At 35.3% G+C, this 9,652-nt stretch overlaps 1 non-coding gene across 1 annotated transcript; it reads right to left on the bottom strand.

The window, feature by feature from the left end:
* Positions 1–967: 967 nt before the first annotated feature.
* On the bottom strand, positions 968–1,049 carry TRNAS-GCU. The gene has a single exon. It is a non-coding gene; the product is annotated as a tRNA-Ser (tRNA).
* Between the last annotated feature and the right edge of the window lie 8,603 nt (positions 1,050–9,652).

The following is a 9,652-nucleotide window of genomic DNA, read 5'->3' as shown; positions in this document are numbered from 1 at the left end:
CACGGTTGGAGTTGGGAATGAAGCATTTCTTATAATAAGGGTGTGAATTCTTCTATGAGATCATGAGGTAACTGGCCAAAGACGATAAATACTTAAAATTCGGTCATGACAGATCCAACCACGGTTGGAGTTGGGAATGAAGCATTTCTTATAATAAGGGTGTGAATTCTTCTATGAGATCATGAGGTAACTGGCCAAAGTGGACAATATCTTTTAGCGGTAGCCTTTGGCTAGTAAAAAAATAAAAAATGAACTGATCGACGCCTAAGAGATTCAAGCTCTTGCGGGGAAACCCTATGTACATAGCAGTCACACGCCTCAACCACTCGGCCAAAGCGATTTTTTTTTCAGGAACGAATCTCAAAGAGACCTTCGGGAAAGCTAATGTAGATGATTAATGAGGAATCAATTAGAACTTCAAGACCTACACAGTAGCTTAGAGTGCAGTAAAGGGTAAGCTCGAACTTCCTATAGACCAAAGGAAAGTCTTGGAAACCTAGCATTAAAAGGAAGCGATGAGAGCCTACAAATAGGTTGATTACTAAGTATATTTTTATACATATCCCTCTCTACCTTTTCTAGTTCAGGTATTTTTCAAGGTGGGGAGACACTCGAGAGCTCTACTATCACAGAGGAGTGTCGACCCGAAGTGTATTGTAGTTGTATTCGACTTAGGACATCAATTAGTAGTATATTTAATTTTTGGGTTCATTTTGAATTGTTTTGTATCTCATGCCATTTTTTTCTTTTGTAAATAACTTTGAATTTCAGACATAGGTTTTGTATTGCTTTTAAAGCAAAATTTATTTTTATTCCTAGTTCAATTTGTCGAAACCTCTAAAATTTAGTCATGACATATCCAACATCGGCTAGAGAGTGGAATGAAGCATTCCTTCTAATAAGGGTGTGAATACCTCTATGAGATCGTGAGGTAACGAGACAAAAGAAAAAAAAAAAAAAAGCTTTTCGTCACCTAAGAGATTCAAACTCTTACAGGGAAACCCCATGTACTTAGCAGGCACACGCCTTAACCATTCGGCCAAAGCGACTTTCTTATTTTTGGCACGAATCTTGAAGAGGCACTAGAGACAACAAAGGTAGATGATTGATGAGGAATCAATTAGAACTTTGTGACCTACATGGTAGCTTAGAGCGCTATAAAGGTTAAGCCCGAACTTCTTATAGACCAAAGGAAAGTCGTGGAAACCTAGTATTAGAAGGAAGCGATGAGAGCCTACAAGTAGGTTGGTTACTAACTATATTTTTATACATACCCCTTTCTTCTTCTCTAGTTCAGTTACTTTTCAAGGTGGGGAGATGCTCGAGAGATCTATTATCACACAGGGGTGTCGACCCGAAGTGTATTGTAGTTTATTCGACCTGGGACATCAATTAGTTGTAAAATTTTTGGGGTTCATTTTGAATTTGTTCTGTATCCCATGTCATTTTTATCTTCTGTAAATAACTTTGAATTTCTAACATAGGTGTTGAATGTCTTACACGGTGGAAAATTTATTTTTTTGTTGAAGTTTGATTTGTCGAATTCTTTAAAATTTGGTCATGACAGATAGAATAGGTTGGAGAGCAGAATGAAGCATTTCTTATAATAACGGTGCAAATACCTCTATGAGATTGTGAGATAACAGGCCAAAGCGGACAATAACTTTAGGCATTAGGCTAGTACAAAAAAAAAAAAAAAAAAAAAAGAACTTTACATCGCTTGAGACATTCAAACTCTCACAGGTAACCACATGTACTTAGCTGGCACAGGCTTTAACCACTCGACCAAAGCGACTTTTTTATTTTTGGCACAAATCTCGAAGAGGCACTAGGGACAACAAAGGTAGATGATTAATGAGGAATCAATTAGAACTTGAAGGCCTACATGATAGCTTTGAGTGCCATAAATGGTAAGCCCGAACTTGCTATAGACCAAAGGAAAGTCGTGGAAATCTAGTATTAGATAGAAGCGATGAGAGCCTACAAGTAGGTTGGTTACTAAGTATATTTTTATGCTTACCACTTTCTCCTTTTCTAGTTCAGGTACTGTTCAAGGTAGGGAGATGCTTGGAAGCTTTATTATCACAGAGGGGTGTAGACCCGGAGTGTATGTTAGTTGTATTAAACCTGGGACATCAATTACTTGTATAATTTTTGGGGTTCATTATGAATTCTTATGTATCTCGTGGCCTTTTTTTGCGTTTGTAAATAACATTGGAATTCTAACACACGTGTTGTATGTCTTTTAAACTGTGAAAATTTTATCCTTTCGTCTTAGTTTGATTTCTTGAAACCTTGAAACTTCGTTGTGACAAATCCAACCACTGTTGGAGAGGGGAACAAAACAATTTTTTTATTTCAGGAATGATTCTCGAAGAGGTACTAGGGACTAATAAGACTGATTAATGAGGAATCAATTAGAATTTTGAGACCTACACGGTAGCTTAGAGTGATGTAAATGGTATGCCTGAACTTCCTATAGACAAAATGAAAGTTGTGGAAACCTAGTAGAAGAAGAAGCGATGAGTAGCTTAGAGCGATGTAAATGGTTTGCCTAACTTCATATAGACAAAATGAAAGTCGTGGAAACCTAATAGAAGAAGAAAGTGATGAGGGCCTATAAGTAATTGGTTACTAAGTATATTTTTATACTTACCCCTTTCTCCTTTTCCATTTCAAGTATTGGTCAAGGTGGAAAATTCTTTTGTATCATGTGCGCTTTTTTTTTTCTGTATATCATGAGAGAATTGAACTCTCATAGGGAAACCCCATGTACAAAATAAAAATAAACTTCAAGATGGGAAATTCTTTTGTATCATGTGCGCGAGAGAATTGGACTCTCACAGGAAACCCCATGTACAAAATAAAAACAAACTTCAAGGTGGGAAATTCTTTTGTATCATGTGCGCCTTTTTTCTATATCTCATGAGAGAATTGAATTCTCACAGGGAAACCCCATGTACAAAATAAAAACACTCTCGCAGAAAACTCCATGTACTTAACAGAAACACGTTTTAATCGCTTGGTCAAAGCATTTTTTTTATTTTATGAACCTTTCTCAAAGAGACACTGGAAACTAAAAAGGTAGATGGTTAGTGAGAATCAATAACTTTGAGACCTACAAGGCAGGGAAACACTATGTAATTAGCAAGCGCACACCTTAACTACTCAATCAAAATAACTTTTTGGTTTTTTTAATGAGTCTTGAAGAGACCTACTAGGGACTACACAGAGCTGTGTCGACCCGGAATGTCTGTTAGTTGTATTCGACGTGGGACATCAATTAATTGTATTCTTTTTAGGGTTGATTTTGAATTCATTTGTATCCCATGCCCTTTTCTATGTGCGCCCTTTCTATCCCATGCCCTTTTCTATGTGCGCCCTTTCTATCCCATGCCCTTTTCTATGTGCGCCCTTTCTATCCCATGCCCTTTCCATCATTCAATTTAAACATGTCCATCAGCAAACTTACAAATGACTTAAAATGTTGTGCAATCTTCTATCCTGATTCTTGTGTATGACTTGGCTACGAGGAAGATGATTGGCTCGGGTAAACAATTTATTGGCCTCTATCATATTTCTTCATCTTCAATCAAATCTTCTACTCATCAAGTATTTTAATCATCTAATTTATGGCATTTACGTCTAGGTCATTTTTCTTTTTCTCGTTTTAAATTTCTAACTGATCAATTGCATCTTAATAATGCTACTTTTTCTCATAACTGTAGTATTTGCTCGTTAGTAAAACAAAAGAAAATGGCATTCAATTGACATATTTAAATAACAATATATCCTCCCATCACAAAACAAAATGGCAACTAAATTAAAGCCATTGCCGGGGACGTGTAAATCCCACCAATGTGCCATTAAGCAAAAAATAGTAACTAAAAACTAAAAATAAGAATGATTTTGAGGGAGATTTTCAACCCAGGAATTTATCTATCGCATCCAAGATCTATCTTTGAAAATACCTTTGCCTCTTGGAGCTGATCAAACAAATCTTTGATGCGAGAGTGGGTACTTATTCTTTACTGTTTTCTTATTTCACAACATACAGTCAATTCAAAGGCGCATTGAGCCATCTTTCTTTGTCACAAACAGCATCGGCGCACCCCAGAGGGATATGCTAGGGCAGATGAAGCCTTTATCAACACTTCTTGTGACTATAAAGTTTTTTTAATTCTACTTGCGCCATACAGTACGTGACTTTAGAAATGTCTGTAGCTTCTAGTTCAATTTTTATTCTAAAATCTACGGCTCGAGTAAGAGGGACTATTGGTAAATCCTCTAGAAAGACATCCGAGATTTTCTTTACTATAGGTACTCTGTCCATGGTAATTTCTTTCACTTTTATGTCCACTGCACAACCCAATATGACCCAGTGTCATTGTCCTTGTTGTTGCTTTCATTATCAACACTATTTATGGATAGCCACCCTATAGGTTCCCTTGAACATAAAATTTGATTCAGTTGGCGGTGGGAATACTACCTCCTTCTTATGACAATCTATACTGACATAATTCTCGACTAGACAATCCTTTCCTAATATGACGGAAAAATCAGTCATACTCACTACGCTCAGGACTACAATTATGGTCTGTTCAACTATTATTACTTGTTTGTCTTTTATTCGATTTTAGCAATGGGAATGAAGCACTCCTTATAAGGGTGTGTAGATCTCTCCCTAGTATTACACTCAATGTTTAAAGTGTAAAATATCGTATTATCATGGAGGTTCGTGATTCTTGACATTGTTATCTAGTCTTAATCAAGCATTCTCGGTAATATTATCATCAAACCATTTCTATTGAATCAAAACCCTTGAATTGTGTTATAATTTGTAATTCTTTTTAGGGGTAGCTTCGAGTAGTTGAAAAAGGATGTAAATGTAATTTTGAGCAAAAAATTCTTAAGGTGTTTGAAGCATATTGATAGTATCTATATTGCTTTATGAGTGTTAAAGCTAAATTGAAGCTTATATTAGCTTATGGCGAAGGTTCTTGCTCAATTTAATCAAATAATAAGCTCCAAATCAAACTTCAACCACATAACTGGCATCAATATCCTAACTATATGGCATATATGACTTCTGAAATATCATATGACTTGCCACTTGAGACCTGAGTCAGTTAACAGAGGGGCTAGTAGACAATTTCTTTAAATCCTTTGATGATGGAGGGTTATGTTTATATTTATTTATTTTTATTTGAATTATTAGAAGTAGGATTTGATCCCACGCCCTCTGATTCTGCATTGGTTGGAGAGGGGAATGAAGAATAACTTAGAAGAGTCTATAAACATCTCTCTAGTAGTGTGTTTTAAAATTGTGATTGTGACGGCGATATGTAACGGGCAAAAAGCGGACAATATTTTTTAGCGCTTGGAAAGGGAACAAAACATTACTAGTGGTGGGTTTGGGCTATTACAAATACTAGTAGATTTATTTTAGAATTGCGAGGCCGATGACGATACGTAATGGGCAAAAGCAGACAATATTTGCTAGCGGTGGGGTTGGGCTATTACAAATGCTATAAGAGTTAGTCACCGAGCGGCATGCCAGCGAAGACGCTGGCCCCAAGGAGGATGGATTGTGAGATCCCATATCAGTTGGAGAGGGGATGAAAAAATTCTTATAAAGGTGTGGTGGACTTGAGCTATTACAAATGATTAGCTGGAATAGCTCAGTTGGTTAGAGCGTGTGGCTGTTAACCAGAAGGTCGAAGGTTTTGAATCAATGTAATAAAATAAATAGCACTTAGAAGAATACCATATGTGTTCTCCATAATAATATTGAACTCTTCGACAAAAAATACCACAAAAAAGTTTTATTCATACTCCATTTGTTTGGTATGATACCTTTTAGAAACAACCACCAATATCATACTATTATGGTGGCTCATAATTTCTAATACTTTGTCACCGCCCAAAAATAAGTAAATAAGTAAACAAAAAAATAAATAAAATAATTACATTTTTTTAGAAAAAAAATAATAATAAATGAATAATAAAAAAAAAAATACAACCCTCCCCACTGATCTCTCATCCCTTTCCCATCATCTCTCCTCAAACCAATTCTTAGGCCATAATCTAAAGTCCCTCCAAAATGAAAGAGTAAACAAAAATGTTAGATCTGAGAAAACAATGGTTGTGCACATTTACTAGAAGAGAGATCTGGTTAGTTTCTTAAGGTATATATTAAATCTTTCTCTTTTTTTTTCATACCAATAAATCAGGACAATGATATTTTAGATCTTGGGAATTATTGTAATTATTTAGGTTGTCAATAATGTTATATGAATTACAACCCTCCCCGACTAATCTCTCATCCCTTTCCCATCATCTCTCCTCAAACCAATTCTTAGGCCATAATCTAAAGTCCCTCCAAAATGAAACAGCAAACAAAAATGTTAGATTTGAGAAAACAATGGTCGTGCACATTTACTAGAAGAGATCCAATTCATGCCAATAAATCACGACAATGATATTTTAGGTTGTTAAAAAAAAACCAAGAATATAACTATTAACCCCCCTCCCCCGAGGAGGAAACATAGCAAGAGACAAAGTCACATAATACTACCAAAGGAGGAAACACGACAAAGTCACATAATACTACCAAAGGGGAAACACACCAAGAGAAAGAGAGGGAAGACTAAGGATAATAAACACAGTAAGAAGAAATAGAATATCTGTAAAATATTAAAGGGTATTAAATTGTTTGTATGAAAATAATACTATAACAAACATATATAAATATTTCAAGACTTAACTCATGCAAAAACTCTAACTTTCGCATGAATTTTAACACATGGACCAATATAAATTAGATAAACAATTTTGTAGACATTCAAACTTGAAACTGATTCATGGGCTCACATTGGTTGACTTGGATTTCAATGGACTTTCATTAAGGATAACATCGGGACATCAGCCTAAGCTAATCAGGTAAGTGACGTTACTATCAGCACGGTTATAATTGATGTTGACACGTTCCCCGTGGTTCTGCACGTGTCATATATATTGATATGTGTGAATTGTCTGCGGATCGATATGCTTCATATATGTTATGTATATGTTATAATATATGAATTGTATGATAATAATTATGGTACGATGTGTTCAATGATATGTTTGAGATAGGATACGAGAAGGATGCACAAAACGAAATGTAACAACAGGAGTAAGATACGTTCATGAAACGTTAAGGTTAGGCTACATACTGGAGTGCTATGGGTAGGGGAGATTGATGAAAGTATACGGTTAGGTTATGGGTAGAAAGGGATAGGTTTGTGATAGATTGATAGAACGATAGCGTTAGGATACGTTCCTGTGATGATATGACTAAGGTATGTTCACGTAATGATATGGCTGTGATAGGTATAAGAACGTTAAGGCTATGATAAGTTAGGGAACGATATGACCACGAAGTGTTTAGGATATGACATGTTTATGATACAATATATTGTGATGTGATATGTTATGTTTAGATTGTTTTGTGTGACCATTGAAGTAATTGTTGTATGAATTGCACGTTAGGAAATGACATGTTAAAAGCATGGAGCGTTATGTTATGTTTTGTAAATTGTATGTATACAACATGTTATGAAATGACAAGATATCACGATAAATGAAATGAAATATAACCCGTTAGAATTATGCATGATATGAGAACTGAAAAATGAATAAAGATATGATATGAATGTAAAACGATAGCAGAGTATTTAATAATGTCGAAAATAGAAAAATATTGGGAACTCATGCATTATGTGTGCTCATGCATTGGGGGATACCCTTATTTCATCACGAGGGGCAGGCATACGATCATTATGTTTTAGATAATGCTGCCGGCAGGGGTACGATCATTATGTTTAGATAATGCTGCTGGCAGGGGTACAATCATTATGTTTTACATAATGTTGCCAGCAAGAGTACGATCATTTTGTTTTACATAATGCTGCTGCGGCGGTTACTAGTTCTAACGGGAGTCTGGCCTAATTAGCTCCCAGAGTATGCTCGCCCGACAAGAAAAGTGGTCTAGCGGTTTGCGAACTGACTGGTGAGTCCATACTCGCATGTATTGGCTATGTGTAGAGTATATGGTACACATCCAAGTTACCCGTTAGGACAGTACCGTAGGAAAATAGATTGAAAGGATAGGTCCCGTCATTGTATTCACATGTTCTTTCATTCAACCCCAATACTGGGGTCACTTATTAGTATTTCTTTAAATACTCAAGCAATATACTACTACATTTTTTAGGATAAGACAAGGCATTGATCTACGGCTGACGACGGCCTCGCAATTCCAGACCATGACACATGCATAGGGTATTGGTATTATTTTCTTAGACTTAGGCTAAAATAGGATGTTTTTAATTTAAATGTTTATTTATTTTATTTAGGCTTTTTGTTGTGTCGTTTTAAAGGTGTTTTCGAAACACGTAAGTCCATGGTTGTGTTTTAAGACAAAGGTTACGTTTTATGGAATCTAAATGAAGTTTTTTTGCATTCAATATTCATGATATGTGTACACAACGACCTTAAATTAAGTAGAAAATTTTGGGTCGTTACATACTTGGTCTTAATCAAGCATTCTCATGACATTTCATAGGTAATATTATCGTCGAACCTTTTCTATTGAATCAAAACCCTTTAATTGAGTTATAATTTTTTATTTTTTTATTTTTAGGTATCCTTTTTAAGATGTTTGAAGCATATTGACAATATCTATATTGCTTTCTAAATGTTACATCTAAATTGAAGCTTATTTCAAGTTTGAGCTGGGTTCTTGCTCACAATAATCAAATAATAAGCTCCAAATCAAACTTCAATCACATAATTAGGAACATAAACACATTTTAATCCAATCTATATTTTTGAAATTACTAGCTGAACACTTTTTTTTTTAATTTATTTATTTAGTTTAACTTCAAAAGGCACCCTAACAAAAGTTTAAATCTTAAATAAGCTAACAAAAACATAAGGTAAGAATTTCTACCTACCTAAATGAACCAGGTACTATCATTTAGGAACAAGTAAACAAAAAAAAAAAAATTAAAATAGAGAAAATCTAAAAAGTTCTAAGTTCCCTAGAACACTGGAAATGAATAGCCATCCAATGTCATCGAAACCAATGAAAAAAACAAAAAAAAAAAATGGAAGCTTCCCAATCTACGTCGCGTGTCTACCAGCCCGTCACCACTCGACCCACAACCTAGAACCCTACAATCCAATTATTCATGTCTTGACTAAACTCCAACTCGTGCATGCCTACTCAACTTTAACCCACTTACCTAGACCATGACCCAAATGTGACTTGCACTTTTCTATCTAAAACTTTGTGGCGATGGCTCCAATGGCTTATACGGCTCAATTCATCCAACTTTACTCTGCACTATTTCTTGTGGTAAGGATCACAGTGTTTCAAATGGTCCAACTGGACCTATTACACGAACAAAGGCCAAGAGGATTCAACAAGCATTCATTCTTCATCAACAAAATTGGATAGACTCGAGTCAATCATCATTTCATGTTTTACAAGATGATTCAATTGAAAAATGACCATTTGGAGCTTCAAAAGTGAATATTTGCACGATTGAAGTAGGGGATGAAGTTGCAAACATCATTTCATGAGTTGTTAGAAAACTTTATTTAT

Source organism: Cucurbita moschata, unplaced genomic scaffold, assembly GCF_002738365.1.
Source record: "Cucurbita moschata cultivar Rifu unplaced genomic scaffold, Cmos_1.0 Cmo_Scf00068, whole genome shotgun sequence".
NCBI lineage: Eukaryota > Viridiplantae > Streptophyta > Magnoliopsida > Cucurbitales > Cucurbitaceae > Cucurbita > Cucurbita moschata.
The sequence above is the reverse complement of the archived record's forward strand: the minus strand, read 5'-3'. Positions and strand labels throughout refer to the sequence as shown.